Genomic DNA, 15,813 nt, shown 5'->3' on the forward strand with positions numbered 1-15,813 from the left:
GCCCCATTCATCGCCGAAAAGCCCCGGTGGGCCGATTTCATGTGTACTTGAAACAACATTGGAATTTCTCTATAGTTGCTGTTATTTCAAATGATAAACTTTTGTAGGGAAATTTGGTGCTGATGTTCAGTTTACAGAACTGACAGTTTGTTTAAAGAGTCTGGCTTATAGTAGGTGCTCAGTAAAATATTTGAATGAATGAACAAATCTTGAAATATGAAAACTGATTTCACAGCTATTAAAAATTTAGGCACAAACCCTCTTGACTCAAGGGGAAAAAAAACCGTTGGGAAACAACATGCAGTTTCTGTTTATATGCTGTTTTTTTATTTTTACCCACCATACATGTAGTGTTGATCAGTTATTATCAATGTTACAAGTGTAGGAAATGTAGTTGAAATGTGAAATTTTTCATTTGGAGGAAAAGTCGGTAGACATTTTCTGTTATTTAAAAAATAAGTATTAAAAGACAAGGGTTATTTCTGATTTTCTTTCGAAAGTACAGAAATTAAAGAAGAGGTGTTTGGATTGTACTTTGTTCTTTTGAGACACCCAAAGTCTATTTCATTATGAATAGATAAGTTTATGTGCTTTTGGCAGGGCATGGTGGCATGGTCTTCAGTTGCTTTTTGAGCCAGAGGCTCTCTAAAGTTAGGGGGAAAAGAAAACTAATGTTACACTAATTAAACCCTACCGTTTATTCAGCCGGTGTTCATTAAGCACCCATTATGTACTGGCACCTGTGTTGGTTGCTGAGTTTCTAGAAGCAAACAAAACCCACAATTATCGCTTTAACCTGAGCGTGAAGTTCTTTCCTCTTTATCGATGTTGCCAGTAAGGACTGTCTTATACCTCTACTGCCTACTTACAGGAAAGCTGGCAAGTGGAGTGCAGGAAGTATGGATCCCTAACAGGCTATTTAAAGGTTAATAAGTAACTTACTAGGGCTGAGATTATTGGTTTGCATTTTCTTATTGTCAGTTTAATAAAATCAGTCTACATTTTAAAATGAAGGGAGGAAAAGGTTTAACAAACTAATTTTTCCCCTCTTTCCATAGTGGATGATTTTGGTACAGTGTGTTTATAGAAGAGTAATGTACTTCTGGTGGTTTTCTGTAAATAATCTTTGCTATACAGTATTTTCTATTTTTTAAATTCTCCAAGGAGGGGCGCCTGGGTGGCTCAGTGGGTTAAGCCGCTGCCTTCGGCTCAGGTCATGATCTCAGAGACCTGGGATCGAGCCCCGCATCGGGCTCTCTGCTCAGCAGGGAGCCTGCTTCCTCCTCTCTGCCTGCCTCTCTGCCTACTTGTGATTTCTCTCTGTCAAATAAATAAATAAAATCTTAAAAAAAAAAAATAAATTCTCCAAGGAGAAACAGTGGATTACTTTTCTACAAGGAATGTTTTAAATAAAGCACCTATTTGGAAGTTTTATTTTGACCTTTTAGTCGCTATTTACAGATAAATACAGTATTGACTTAATCATGGTGAAAAGGGAAGGACTACTAGTGATAATTTGTGGTTCCATATTTGGACTTTCCCCCTACTATTGCGACTGTGATGGAACTGCTTACTAAAAGGAGAATGCTGTTTGTAGTATTTATTCTGAACATAAGGTTGCATTGTGTGTGTTTGTCTTAAATACATAGGATTTTTTTAATATAAAAACACCTTGTTTTTTTTTCTTTTTTTTTTTTTAAAGATTTTATTTATTTGACAGAGATCACAAGTAGGCAGAGAGGCAGGCAGAGAGAGAGGAGGAAGCAGGCTCCCTGCTGAGCAGAGAGCCCTATGCGGGGCTCTATCCCAGGACACTGGGACCATGACCTGAGCAGAAGGCAGAGGCTTTAACCCACTGAGTCACCCAGGCGCCCCTACATAGGATTTTTAAAAAAATATATTTTATTTTTATTTATTTATTTGAGAGAGAGAGACAGCGAGAGAGAGCATGAGCGAGGAGAAGGTCGGAGGGAGAAGCAGACTCCCTGTGGAACTGGGAGCCGGATGTGGGACTCGATCCCAGGACTCCAGGATCATGACCTGAGCATAACCAACTGAGCCACCCAGGTGCCCCATAGAATTTTTTTTTTAAGTGCTTTTTTTATTTGGCCTATCCAAAGGCCAAATTGATGTGTTCCAGTGTCATTTTTTTGAGCATTACAAAATAATGTAGATTAATAAATTTTTTCATAGATGGCATTTCAGTTTAGGTAGATTGACTTGTTAACACCTTATACATTATTGAAGATAATTTGTACTTTCAGATAGAACTTTCAGGTTTTTAGGTTGGCTGTTTGTTTTTTGTGGTTGTGCCTGGGAGTAATGTGGAAAGTAATCTCAAATTTTAGTGGTAGAGGGTTTTGTTTTATTATTTTTTTTAATGTACATTTATTGTAGGAAGAGTTACTTTGACAATATACTGTTGATAGTCTGGTGCTGATGAGAAACCTAGTGTAGTAGGTGATAATAGTGATGTTGAAGAAGGTGTAAGCAAGCTGTGATATGTTGAATAAAATGCTTGGTGTATTGTATTTGGTTAAGAACTTCATCATCAGAGCTTGTGACAGTCAACAGTATAGAGAAATACTAAAATTTTTTCAAGAAGTAAGAACCCATGGAAAACCTGGGTGGTTTGGTAGGTTAAGCATCTGCCTTTGGCCCAGGTTGTAATCGCAGGATCCTTTGATTGAGCCTTGCGCCTGCTCAGGGGGGAGCCTGTTTCTCCCTCTCCCTCCGCCACTCCCCCTGCTTGTGCTGTCTTGCTCTGTCTCTGACAGATAAATAAATAAAATCTTAAAAAAAAAAAACAAAATCATGATTATGTTTTTGTACCATAAAAAATACTATATTTTCATAGTATTCTTTTTTTTTAATTTTTTATATTTTTTATTTATTTTTTTTTTATTTGACAGGGATCACAAGCAGGCAGAGAGGCAGGCAGAGAGAGGGTAGGAAGCAGGCTCCCCGCTGAGCAGAGAGCCTGATGTGGGGCTAGATCCCAGGACTCTGGGATCCTGACCTGAGCCAGAGGCAAAGGCTTTAACCCACTGAGCCACCCAGCCGCTCCCATAGTATTATTTCTATCTCAGAATAGTTTATAATGTTTTGAGTCTAAATAAATTCCAGGATCATCCCATTTTATAATTGTTGGAGATTTGAAATGATGCTTTCTTCCTCAGGGTGTGTGTGTGTTCGACAGGATGGGAGTAGGGAGTTTGTTCGTTTTTTTTAAGACCCTTCAGAATGCTTTGCAAAGTGTTTTATCGTATGTAATTAATAAAGTGATTAAGAATGATGCCCATAAAAAAAGCATTGCAGCTGTGCTCATTTTTGTATAGATCATTAAAGTATCAATTAGCATTTGTATAAAAACATTTCCAAAATGCTTTGTAAGTAATTTGTCACATTTATTCTCTAGGACAGATTACTATTACATTTTTTATATCCCAGGTGTCACTTTTTGGAAGCATTTAGGTTTTCATCTGCTTTTGGATGAGTCTGGGGTACTTTTGTTAACATGTCTTAAGTTTTTTTTTTTTTTCCTCACAACTGGAAATGTGTATTGGTTTTCATCTGTTACAGTGTTCTTAATCTCAGTCCCCATGAAATATTTTAGCATTGTACTGAAAAATGTTAGTGATGTTTTTGAGAGGAACATTATGGATTCCCTGTACATTCTTGAGAAGAACTGAGTGAAATGTGTACTTACCCTTAATTCTTACTTATTAGTTAGGTGAGGGAATTTATCCTGATTTTTTCCCCCATACTGTGTGGAAAAACTTGAAATTTAGCTTGTTAATAATTAACTTCATGCATACTGCTGCCTTACCTCAAAGCTTAAGAATACTGGAACTTTTCTATAATACAAACAAATAACAGGGCAGGATTTAGCTGAAAGAGTTATAGGAATCCATCCAAAGGGAGTTTCTGAACTGAAAGCCAAAAGACTTGGTAATAAGCTATCTTTATCATGACACCATAAAATACCTGCAAATGTATTTTAGTCAAAATGGATTACAGTAAAACAAACTCCCTCTTTTTCCTAGAAAGCATTAGATAACTGCATGTTAAATTTAAGTATCTTTGAAAATGACTAAATGATGAGCACTGAAATTTTTTTTTTTAAAGATTTTATTTATTTATTTGACAGACAGAGATCACAAGTAGGCAGAGAGGCAGGCAGAGAGAGAGAGAGAGGAGGAAGCAGGCTCCCTGCTGAGCAGAGAGCCCGATGTGGGGCTTGATCCCAGGACCCTGGGATCATGACCTGAGCTGAAGGCAGAGGCTTTAACCCACTGAGCCACCCAGGTGCCCCTGAAATTTTTTTTTTAAAGATTTTATTTATTTATTTGACAGAGACACAGCGAGAGAGGGAACTCAAGCAGGGGAATGGGAGAGGGAGAAGCAGGCTTTCCTCCGAGCAGGGAGCCTGATGCCGGCCTCCGTGCGGGCCTCGGTATCAGGACCCTGGGATCATGACCTGAGGGGAAGGCAGATGCTTAATGCCTGAGCCACCCAGGTGCCCTTAAATTTTTATTTTATATCTTACGCTTTTAGAAATTCATGCTAAAATTTGTTAAATCTTTGATTGGATTATTGTAAGCATCTTTTAGTAAAACAAAATCATTTTATTCCATGTAGCTTAATAATATACTTCCACTTTTTGCTTAATAAAGCAAAAATGAATTTTTTGTATATTCAGAATTGTATATGTTTTGCACTTACATATGGTGAGAACCCATGGGTATTTGTGGAACTGGTATGTGCAGTGGATTGGACTTGATAAAACTTAAGGAGAAAACAACTCTCTCCCTGTACCTTCAAACTGTCGCTGTAGAGTAAGTATTTCCCTGCCTCTGGATGAGCTTTTAGGAAGGTCAGGTAGCTTTTCTAGTTAGTTTTAGGTAATAAGAATTCTTGTGCTTACTCGTCAATGATAGTGTTACTTTAGTCATTACAAGGTACAGTTCAGTATAATCAGTGTTAAAACTCTTACACAATTCAGAACTTCTCTTTATGGCTTAGAACTTTTTGAGCCCTAGAAGTCTGCTTTGGAGTAAGAGTCCTAGTAGGTGTCTTTTATTTTACCAGCGTCACTGTGCTGTCCATTCAGCTGCCCAGGGTCTACCTCGGTGGGGAGAGAGAATTGGGGGTGGTGGTGGTGGTATGTTTTTAATGTGGCTCATCCTCTTGTGCTCTGGCATTGGTGCCTTCTGAATCAGCCAGGTTGTTCAAAGTGGACTTTCTCCAGAAGTGCTGGAAATGGTTTTCTTGGGGATTCCACGTCTGGAAACCTTCCAGCTACAATTCTTGTGATACAATTCTTCCATTACTGTTCCTTCATCTTCCAGTTTCTCTCATCTACAGGCTCACTGTGCCTAAGGAGAGGTTTTGCTTTAGTCTTCACAGTAGTTCTGTAGCTTTTTTTAAATTCTTTTTTTTTTTTTTTAAAGATTTTATTTATTTATTTGAGAGAGAGACAGTGAGAGAGAGCATGAGCAAGGAGAAGGTCAGAGGGAGAAGCAGACTCCCCATGGAGCTGGGAGCCCGATGCGGGACTTGATCCCGGGACTGCGGGATCATGACCTGAGCCCAAGGCAGTCGTCCAACCAACTGAGCCACCCAGGCGTCCCAGTTCTGTAGCTTTTTAACCGGATCTGCTCTTTACTAAGATTATTTCATAATATGCAGTTTTGTGCATTCCACTCTGACCTCAACATTGTACCTTTCCAGCTCTTTCTGTTAATTATCCCCACTTAAACAGGACTTCTGTGTCTGGGACCTATGCATGTTGCTAATGTACTGTCCCAAGCCTCCTTTCTCCATATCCATGCTTTGAATCCCTGGTCCTCTGTTACAGATTTTACTTTTGTACACCCTCAGTTCTCTGTCGTACTTCTTTACTGTACTCATCTGGCAATCTGCCCCCTACCCCTTCTCCATCTAGTCTAGCCTATTCATGGCATTTGAGTGGGACTTGAGGAAAAAAAACACCAATGCTCACCTCATCTCCCTGTAAATTCAGGAGGGTTCTTCATGCTCCCACAGTTCTGTAATCTTAAATATTTAATTTCTTAAAGTAATTCCTACACCCAACATGGCACTCAAGCTCAGAAGCCTGAGATCAAGAGTCACACATTCCACTGCCTAAGTCAGCTAGGTGCCCCAGTTCTGTAATCTTAGTACATTTGTTGATTGAATCACTCTCCCACTCCCCTAAATGACTATTTTACATCTCTCCTGAAACTCTCTCACCTCTTTGCATTTTCAGCTGATGACTCTGCTTCCTGTATATTAAAAATGAAAGCAATCAGAAGAAACTTCTTAATCTCTTTTTGCATTTATACCCACACTTACTGCATTTTCTCTTATGCTATGAACATGGGTTCCATTCATCTTGCCCTTCTCTGGTCAAGGACATTGCATTGCCTCAGTATTCATCCCAGGCTCCTGCCTGCCAGTGAGCTGTGTCATCCCTGTTTGCCATTTCTACTTGATCATTCCTGTCTGTGTGGAGATAGGCTGAACTATCTCCCATCTTTAAAACAAACAAACCTCCCCCAACACCACATTTTTCTTATTTATGGCTATCAGTCCTCTGTATCTCTTTTGGGTCCATTACATTCAGTTTTTGTTTTTGTTTTTTTCTTTTATCTTCTTTTCTTTTTCACTCTAACTACTCTTGTTGAGGTTACTAATGACCTCCTTGGTGATATATTCCCTAGTCAGTTCTCAGTCCGAATCCTCTTGATGTAGCAGCAGCAGCATTTGTCATGGTTGATAATTTTCTTCTCTTTGGAACCTTTTTTTTCTTTGCTTCTGGGACACTATTACTTATTTTTAGTTTGTTTTTCTGATTCTTTTATGTAGCCCCAACTTTTAAAAAATAAGGCAGTGTCCCAGAGCTCTATGTTTAAGTCTCTTCTATATTTATATATAGTCCTTTGTAATCTCATCCTATTCTCTAGCTGGAATTACCATATATTTCAAACTAAAAATGTTCTCTTCAGCTTGGATCTCTTTCCTGACCTCCACACACGTGTACCCAACTTTTGAGTCGACATTCCTAATTAGGTATCCCATATTTCATAAGTCAAAACTGAACTTTTCATCTTTGTTTCTCTCCTACCCCAATTATTGTTCTTATCCCATCTCCCTCATCTTAGAGGTGTCAATCCCATCTTTTAGTTTTTTTGTGGCTGAAACCTTGTAGACACTTTTTTTTTTTTTTTAAGATTTTATTTATTTGAGAGAGAATGAGAGAGAGTGCATGAGAGTGGGGGAAGAGTCAGAGGGAGAAGTGGACTCCCTGCTGAGCTGAGAGCCTGTTGCAGAACTTGATCCTGGGATTCCAGGGTGATGACCTGAGCCAAAGGCAGTCGCTTAACCAACTGAGCCACCCAGGCGCCCCCTTGTAGACATTGTTGATTTCACTTTCTCACACCCCCACATCTAAATCAAAATAATGTATCATGAAAGTATGTCCTGTATTTACTTTAAAATCTATCATAAGACCACTCATGACACTCTTTTCTAAGCAACCATCATCTCTTGCCTATCTTATTTTAGCAGTCTCTTTCCTGGTCTCTTTGCTGCTTCTGCTCTTTTCTGTTCTCAGGACAGTATCCAGGGTGATCCTTTTGAAATGAAGTTTAATTCTGTTACTTTGATGATCAAAATCCTTCAGTGGCTTTCCTAAGAGCAAAAGCCAGAATACAGCAGGGCCTTCAAGGCCCTCCATCATCCGTGCCTCCTACCTCTCTGATGATATGTCCTATGACTTTCTCCTTGGTCTATTCCATGCCAGGCATATGGGTGTTCTTGAGCTTTCTTGAACCTGCCAAGCACAGTTTTGCTTTCGTATCCTTAGGGAAAGAGCTTTCTTTTATTCACTGCAGAATATCCAGTATTTGTAACAGAGACATGCCCATGATGGGCATTTACATTTGCTAAATGAGTGACTGCTTATCTTGTTATTCATGTCTTTGAAGAGAGCTTTTATGTATGTTTGTATAACCAAAAGTATTTTGACTAAAAATATTTCACTTAAAACCATGTAGTCCTAGAAGAATTAAGTAAAAACTTTTAGATACAAGGAGAAAAAGTATGTTAGATTAATTTATGTGTATGGAAAGTGAAAATATGTGGGAAAATGGTTATGGACAGAGGAGGTAGGAAAGCAACAGAGAGGTAAAGTAAACGCAATAAAAAGAAAAGGCTGATTTGGAAGTAGGGTGACAGCACTTAAACTATCTTTGGCTTGCTCCATACTTCTTTTGGGCTCTTTCTTGAATTGGGTTTTTTTTTTTTTTTTTTAAAGATTTTATTTATTTGACAGGGAAAGAGAGAGAGAGAGAGAGAGAGAGCACGCAAGAGAGCATGCGCACAAGCAGGGGAAGCTGGAGAGGGAGAAGCAGGCTTCCTGCTGAACAGGAAGCCCAAGGCAGGGATCCATCCCAGGATCCTGGGATTCATGACCTGAGCTGAAGGCAGACAGTTAATGACTGAGCTGCCCAGGCGCCCTTATTTCTAGAATTCTGAGGGTTGGTAATTTACATGGACTTGGGCTCTTGAAGTTGGGCTATATTACACCTTTCTTTTATCAGGGATATTGGTTTAAGTGAGTTTGGGATCCAAAACTTGGTTGGTTTTCTATTGCCAAACTCCTTTTGTTAAAAAAAAAAAGTTGCTGTTATCTGGCTTTATCTGAGGATATTCTTAGTATTTCTTAATTGTTTTGTAGAGAGCCCAAACAGAGGTGTCATAGCTTTAGAGAGAGATTTTCAGCATACACAAATTTATTAGTATGCTGTGTTCTCTCGGTATTGCACAGCATGTTTACCACCCCCTCGGAAAAGGTGGGGCCTATAAGTAGTTTTATTGTAGTTCTGTGGTAAGCTAGCAGCTAGCTACATTAATGTGCACAATTTTATTGAGTGGTATTTATAAGCATACTTGTGCTCATAAATGAAAAATACTTGAATGCATATAAATGCATTTTTAAAATTGTACTTTAATATTTAGGTAGGAAAAAGGAGTGTGGGGGAAATTAATGATAATGCAAACTTTCAGTCTTTCATTATGCTGAGACAAGATTTTGTAAACCCTTTTAAAAATTAATTAATTAATTTTAGAGATTTTATTTTTAAGCAGTCTCTGCACCAAACGGGCTCAAATCCACAACCCTGAGACCAAGAATAACACGCTCCACTGACTGAGCCCAGCAGGTGCCCCTAAAATTTATTTTTAAACTCTTTTTTTTTTTTTCTAAGTTATAAGTCTCATTTCCTGTTGATTAAAAAAATCTTTTAGGGGGTGGTTGGTTGGCTCAGTTGGTTAAGTATCTGCCTTTGGCTTGGGGCATGATCCCCGGATTCTGGGATTGAGTGCCTGGTGGGCTCCCTGCTCAGCAGGAAGCCTGCTTCTCCCTCTCCTTATGCCTCTGCCCCACCCCCCTACTCCCCCGCACGCGTGTGTGCGTGTGTGTGTGCGCGCGCGCGCGCGCGGGCTTGTGTGTTCACACTCTTCTTGCAAATGGTTAAATCTTTAAAAAAATCATTTAAAAAAATCGTTAAAAGAGGTGGCTTAGAAGTTCCTGAATGAATAATTTTTTATGTATTAAGCATAAATTATTCTCCAAAAACCAGTCTAGACATTTTCCTATTTTTATGTAATATGCAGTAATTTGTCTTGATTGACTTGTCTGATGGACAAGTCATGTGGCCATAATTTCATGTGGCCATAATGCGGACTTAATTTTCATGGCCACAGAGGTATGGGTATGTATGTGTTGGTATGTATCGTTTGTTCTTATAATATGCAGATGTAATATAAACTTGTATATGCTTTATATTTTACTTTAACTCCTAAGCAGTGATATCTGTAAGTCAGATTTGGTATATTTTTCTTTCATATTAAATAGGGAATTAAAATATAAAAATTTTCATATTAAAACATGACATTTTTTATTTTTTTATTAAAATCTTTTTTTTTTTTTAGGATTTTATTTATTTGACAGAGATCACAAGTAGGCAGAGAGGCAGGCAGAGAGGGAGGAGGAAGCAGGCTCCCTGCTGAGCAGAGAGCCTGATGCGGGCTCGATCCCAGGACCCTGGGATCATGACCTGAACCAAAGGCAGAGGCTTTAACCCACTGAACCATCCAGGTGCCCCGAAACATGACATTTTTTAAAGTTTATTTACAAATCTTGTAAAATCATTTTGGATGACATACTAACAAGTGTTTCCTTACAGTTTTGAATTAATTGTTCTATTTTGTAGGGTAATTATGTAATCTTCATTAGAATTTGACATTGGTCTATCTGAATTCATGTTACTATTTCACATATGAAATACCCATATTGGATTAATAAGATCCTTATTTCTGGGACACCTGGGTGGCTCAGTCTGTTAAGCATACTTCTCTTGATTTTGATTGAGGTCATCATCTCAGGTGGTGAGATAGAGCCCTGCATGGGGCTTTGCACTGGGCGGTGGGCTCTGTGCTGAGCATGGAATCTGATTAAGATTTCCCCACCTTCCCCATCTGCCCCTCTCCCCCATCTCTTGCGTGCATTCATTTTCTTTCTTTCTCTCTCTCTCAAAAGAAAAAAATCCCTATTTCTGAACTAGTAAGTAGTCAAACCTCTAAATTTATTTCAAGTATATTCATAGTTTGAGGCCTGCTATGGCCTGCTTTAACTTCTTAAGGTTCTAGGTGGATTGTGAAGTAACCAAAATAATCATATTGAGAAAAGTGAATATAAGTAATAGGCTGTCAACCAAGTCTCTTAAGGGGTTGTGAAAGTATGCATGCATTTATTCATTTAACAGATTTATCACACTACTCTTCCCAGTCTACTCAGAATAAAATACAAACTGTACTCTCCCAGAAAATACAAACTCACTCATACTCTGTCTATATAATATAGACCTTACAGCCTCTCAGAGTGGCTTACCTTTGCTCACTGCCTTTAGCCACAAATTAATTTCTCAAACAGGTCTTGCTTGTTCTAGGGTTATGGTTTTTATACTAGTTGTTTCCTCTGTTTGAAATGATGGTTCCCAGATCTTTGCAAGGTAGTATCACCTCATTTCCTCGCCACTCAGTTTAAAATAGCACCCTCCCATCACTGTTACACTTTCTTTATAGCATTTGTCAGACCTTAAAGTTATATATATATAGAGAGAGAGAGAGAGAGAGAGATGTAATATGTATTTTTAAAGATTTTATTTATTTATTTGACAGATCACAAGCAGGCAGAGAGGTAGGCAGAGACTGAGAGGGAAGCAGGCTGCCCGCTGAGTAGAGAGCCCGATGTGGGGCTCCATCCCAGGACCCTGAGACCATGACCTGAGCTGAAGGCAGAGGCTTAACCTACTGGGCCACCCAGGCGCCCCCAAATAATATATTTTTAATTTAAGTGTGTCCTAAAGTAGATCATAAGCCTTATGAGAGCAAGGAACTCCTTTTTCTTGTTCCTTGCTGTCACAATGCTCAGAACAATGCATGACACTAGATAAGTGTTTAGTAAAAAGGTGTTGAATGAATAAAATAAGGTAGTAATCTCATTTATTCTTTTTTAAAATTTATTCTTTTTTGTGAATGAATTTTAGTGTATTGATGTCTTAAAGTGTCAGAAATGTATGCCTCCTAGCCTAGGGGAGTAGGAAATGGGATTATTCAAGTAAAAGCCTGATTTAAGGAAAGTATGAAAAAATTTAGGAACTGCTCTGATGATCCTTAGATGAGAGTACTGGGTAGAAAAACTGTTGGTGTGTTGGAGCTGGTGAGCTGGTCTTTTGCGTCTCTCCAGCTCCACGTTCAGTAAGTAACACTGTGTTGGCAGCCTGAAACTGGCTATGGTAGGACGATTTATGACATGGAGATCTACAAAAGCTATAAGTCAGGGTCTTTTTTCCAGAGAGGTAGTTGTTAAATATTTATCAGCAGACCACTGGATGGAACCACATGAAATTGCTGTTTTTATGGATAAAAATGCTTGACTATTGATGAACATTTTTTATCATTTAATGTAGCAGAGTTAGTTATTTTGGTTTAAAGATAATTTCTTCCTCGTGGTCTGTGAAATCAGTCAGCGACTTACCTCAGTGCTGTACCTTTTTTGTTTTTCAAAGTTGCATTCCCTTCACATCTGATGTTGGTTTGTAGATTTTTTTATTGTGTAAAAACTGGTTATTTGTGTGTTTGTATGTTAATTGCTTAACTGAACACCTTATTTTGACTGGTTGTTACAACACAAGCATAAAAGATCTTGAGATGCCTTTGAAGGTGTTTTTGGTTTTCCTACTGAGTTGCTACGCCCATTGTAAGGTGTTCTTTTCCTGGTGAAGAAAGCGGAGTGGATTGGTTTGGTCCTAGATTATTAGATAACTTTTATTTTAAAATTTGCTTTTCAGAATGATTTACATAAATATACCTGAGTTCAGGTTTTCATTTTTTTTTTTTTTTCTGGCTTGTTTTCTTCTTTCGCCCCTTATCCTCTAAGTGCTTACCTGATGTCTCTGATGATTTACTTCCTGCTACTCTGATTTTTTTTCCTATGGAACCGTATCTCTAAATCAATGAAATGATGTGGTCCTATTTTTCAGGTTTAGTAGGTTTTCTCTATTGTCTCTTCTATGATCACCTGGACATTCCATTGCCATTTTTCACCCTTATCTCCCCTCCCCCCCAAGTTCTATAAAGAGATTATTTTCTTATAGGCATCTGAGGAAATTTATTTTAAAATTTCTTGAGGAAATTAAAAATTGAACTTTGTTGATTCACTGACAGTTTTTTTTTTTTTTTTTTAAGATTGTATTTATTTATTTGACAGCGAGAGAGGGAACACAAGCAGGAATAGTGGGAGGAGAAGCAGGCTTCCGGCTGAGCAAGGAGCCTAGTGCAGGGCTCCATCCCAGGACCCTGGGATCATGACCTGAGCTGAAGGCAGATGCTTAGCGACTGAGCCACCCAGGCGACCCCCCAACTTTTTTTAAAACCGAAATAAGATCTTAGTACACAATTTATCAAATACTGTGATCATAAAAGCATTACTTTTATTACTTCAGTTTGAAAAAAATCTCTTTGGAAAGTGAAAATTTTGTTTGACAGTGGGTAAAGCTGTAAGTAAAGTTGTGATTAAAAACAATGGTGTTTATGGAGAGTAGAATTGTGGTAAGTCACCTCAACTCAAAAATTACTTGAGCAGTAATTTTTTCTTAAGAGCTCTTTTACCATTGCACAATAGCTTGATTGTGTTACACCAGCAAAGGAAAACAGTAAGTGATTCTGTGTACAGTAGACTTATTTTAATAATAGCCCTAGGGTAAAATAAGGGGCTGTAGATAAGTTCCTGTTTTTTGGTCTGCCCCAAGTCCTAGTGATGCCTTAATATTAAAATAATTTTAGAAGAAAAATGTTTTATTCAAGGCTTTTATCCAGTTTGTGACAATTTTATTAGATACTGCTATCCTTTTTAATATATCAGAATGAAGAATGAGGAGGTTCTTGGGAAAAAAAAGTTTTAGTTTAAGAATTCTTGTATTAAAAAAAATTATTGTATTAATGTTTGATTTTGTTTCATGTATGTGCAAATCCTTGTGGAAGAGTTCCTCAGATATATTGGTATATTCCATGCTTTGTAAATCAGTCTTAATCTTATCAAATAGCTGTTTTGGACTAAAAGTAGTTCTTTAAAGCTAATGAAGAGTCCTTTAAAGACTGAATAATTTAAAGATTTTTTTTCTTATTTGACAGAAACAGTGAGAGAGGGAACACAATCCGGGGAGTGGGAGAGGGAGAAGCAGACTCCCCACTGACTGGGGAGCCCAAAGAAGGGCTTGGCCCCAGGACCCTGAGATCATGACCTGAGCCAAAGGCAGATGCTTAACAGCTGAGTCACCCAGGTGCCCAAGGGTTGTATAATTTAAATGCCTTTTTCTTTATCACAGTTATGTTCATCAGTTGTGGTAAAGTAGAAAGCTGGTTTCTTACCTTGTTTTTATTTATTTTTTTAACCTTGTCTTTTTATTTTTTGTAAACTGCTTGCTCACAAGCTCTTGTACTCTGTATCTCTTTATTTTTTTTATTTTTTAATTTTTTTAAAAAGTAGGCAGAGAGGCAGGCAGAGAGAGTGAGAGGGAAGCAGGCTCCCTGCCTAACAGAGAGCCCGATGCGGGGCTCAGTCCAAGGACCCTGAGATCATGACCTGAGTCGAAGGCAGCGGCTTAACCCACTGAGCCACCCAGGTGCCCCTGTATCTCTTTTTAATAGCTGAAGTAGTCATTTCTCTTAATGTAGTGCTACTTCCTAAATGGTGCAAATAATCCTGAAAACATCTCTCATGTGGTAAAGAAAAATAAAAGGCATTATAGTTGATGTGGCCTTTTCTACAAAGAAATGATCCATTTTTATATGAAGGGGAGATTGGCAGTTCCTGAAAAAATGCTTTTCAGCGAGTGATCACGTTTGTAAATGTTGGAAGATTCAGTGAATATTGATATAAATTCAAGAAAAATGTTTAGAATTATTTTGTACATTTGCTGTTTAAGAAATAGGTATTTTTTAAGACTTTGATTTCACAGTGGATTTTTAGCATTTTTGTATTTATTTTGTAAGTAAGGACCTTGTTTTTATAAAATGATACCTACAAAGCTCAGAAATTAGTCACATAATAAATGGCAGAAAAAGTGTTCCAAATGTCTGATTTTCAGAGTCATTGACTTTGGAAGCATTGTTAAGTGGCAGAAAGAGTAGGGACTTTGGAATTAGGCACACCTAAGTTTAATCCATAACTTTGTCACATACTCGCTGCGTGGCTAAGGCCTCAGTCTTGGTGATTTTAATTTTCTTTCTCGATTAAATGAGGGTAAAAGGTTTGGTAGGATTGAAGTAATTGGCTTGTAGAAAGTGTTAATAATACTTTATTTCCTTTTTTGCTATCTCATATTATTATTTATTATTTTTTTTTAAGATTTGATTTTATTTGACAGAGATCACAAGTAGGCAGAGAGGCAGGCAGAGAGAGAGAGGGAGGAAGCAGTCTCCCTGCTGAGCAGAGAGCCCGATGCAGAGCTCCCCAGGACCCTGAGACCATGACCTGAGCCAAAGGCAGAGGTTTTAACACACTGAGCCACCCAGGCTCCCCACTTCATATTATTTTAAAACATCTCCAGGGGCAACTGGATGGCTCAGTCCTTAAGCGTCAGCTCAGGTCATGATCCCAGAGTCCTGGGATTAAGCCCCTCAAGGGGCTCTGTGCTTTGCGGGAGGCCTGCTTCTCCCTTTCCGGCTCCCTGGCTTGTGTTCCCTCTCTCTCTGTCTCTGTCAAATAAAAAAATAAAATGTTAAAAAAAAAGTCTCCAGAGTCAATTGGATATTTTACTTTAAAGTGAATTGCAGTCAGGAAACTGGAAATTCAAGTAACCCAGGTGAACTCAAATTGTAGTGTCCTTTTAATCTGCCTATTTTAGGGGAGTGATTCTTGAGACTATTTATTTATTTGACAGAGAGAGGGACAGGGAGAGAGAGAACACAAGCAGGGGGAGTGGGAGAGGGAGAAGCAGGCTTCCCGATGAGCAGGGAACCCGATGTGGGGCTTGATCCCACGACTCTGGGATCTTGACTTGAGCCAAAGGCAGATGCTTAATGGACTGAGCCACCCAAGTGCCCCTCTTGAGACTATTTTAAAAACTTTCAGGAAAAGTTTTAAAGTTAAAAGCTGAAGTAGAACAGAGTGAGGCTGAGTTCATTATTGCTGGCCAAAATGGTAAGAAAGTAACTAATTTTGGTTTATGGTATAACGGTTGT

General features: G+C 38.4%; 1 protein-coding gene across 7 annotated transcripts in view; it reads left to right on the top strand.

Moving 5' to 3' along the window:
- CDC42SE2 (CDC42 small effector 2) overlaps positions 1 to 15,813 on the top strand; it is a 112,244-nt gene that overhangs the window by 758 nt on the left and 95,673 nt on the right. The gene's annotated exons all lie outside the window — the stretch shown is intronic.

The sequence above is a fragment of the Lutra lutra genome, chromosome 5, assembly GCF_902655055.1.
Source record: "Lutra lutra chromosome 5, mLutLut1.2, whole genome shotgun sequence".
NCBI lineage: Eukaryota > Metazoa > Chordata > Mammalia > Carnivora > Mustelidae > Lutra > Lutra lutra.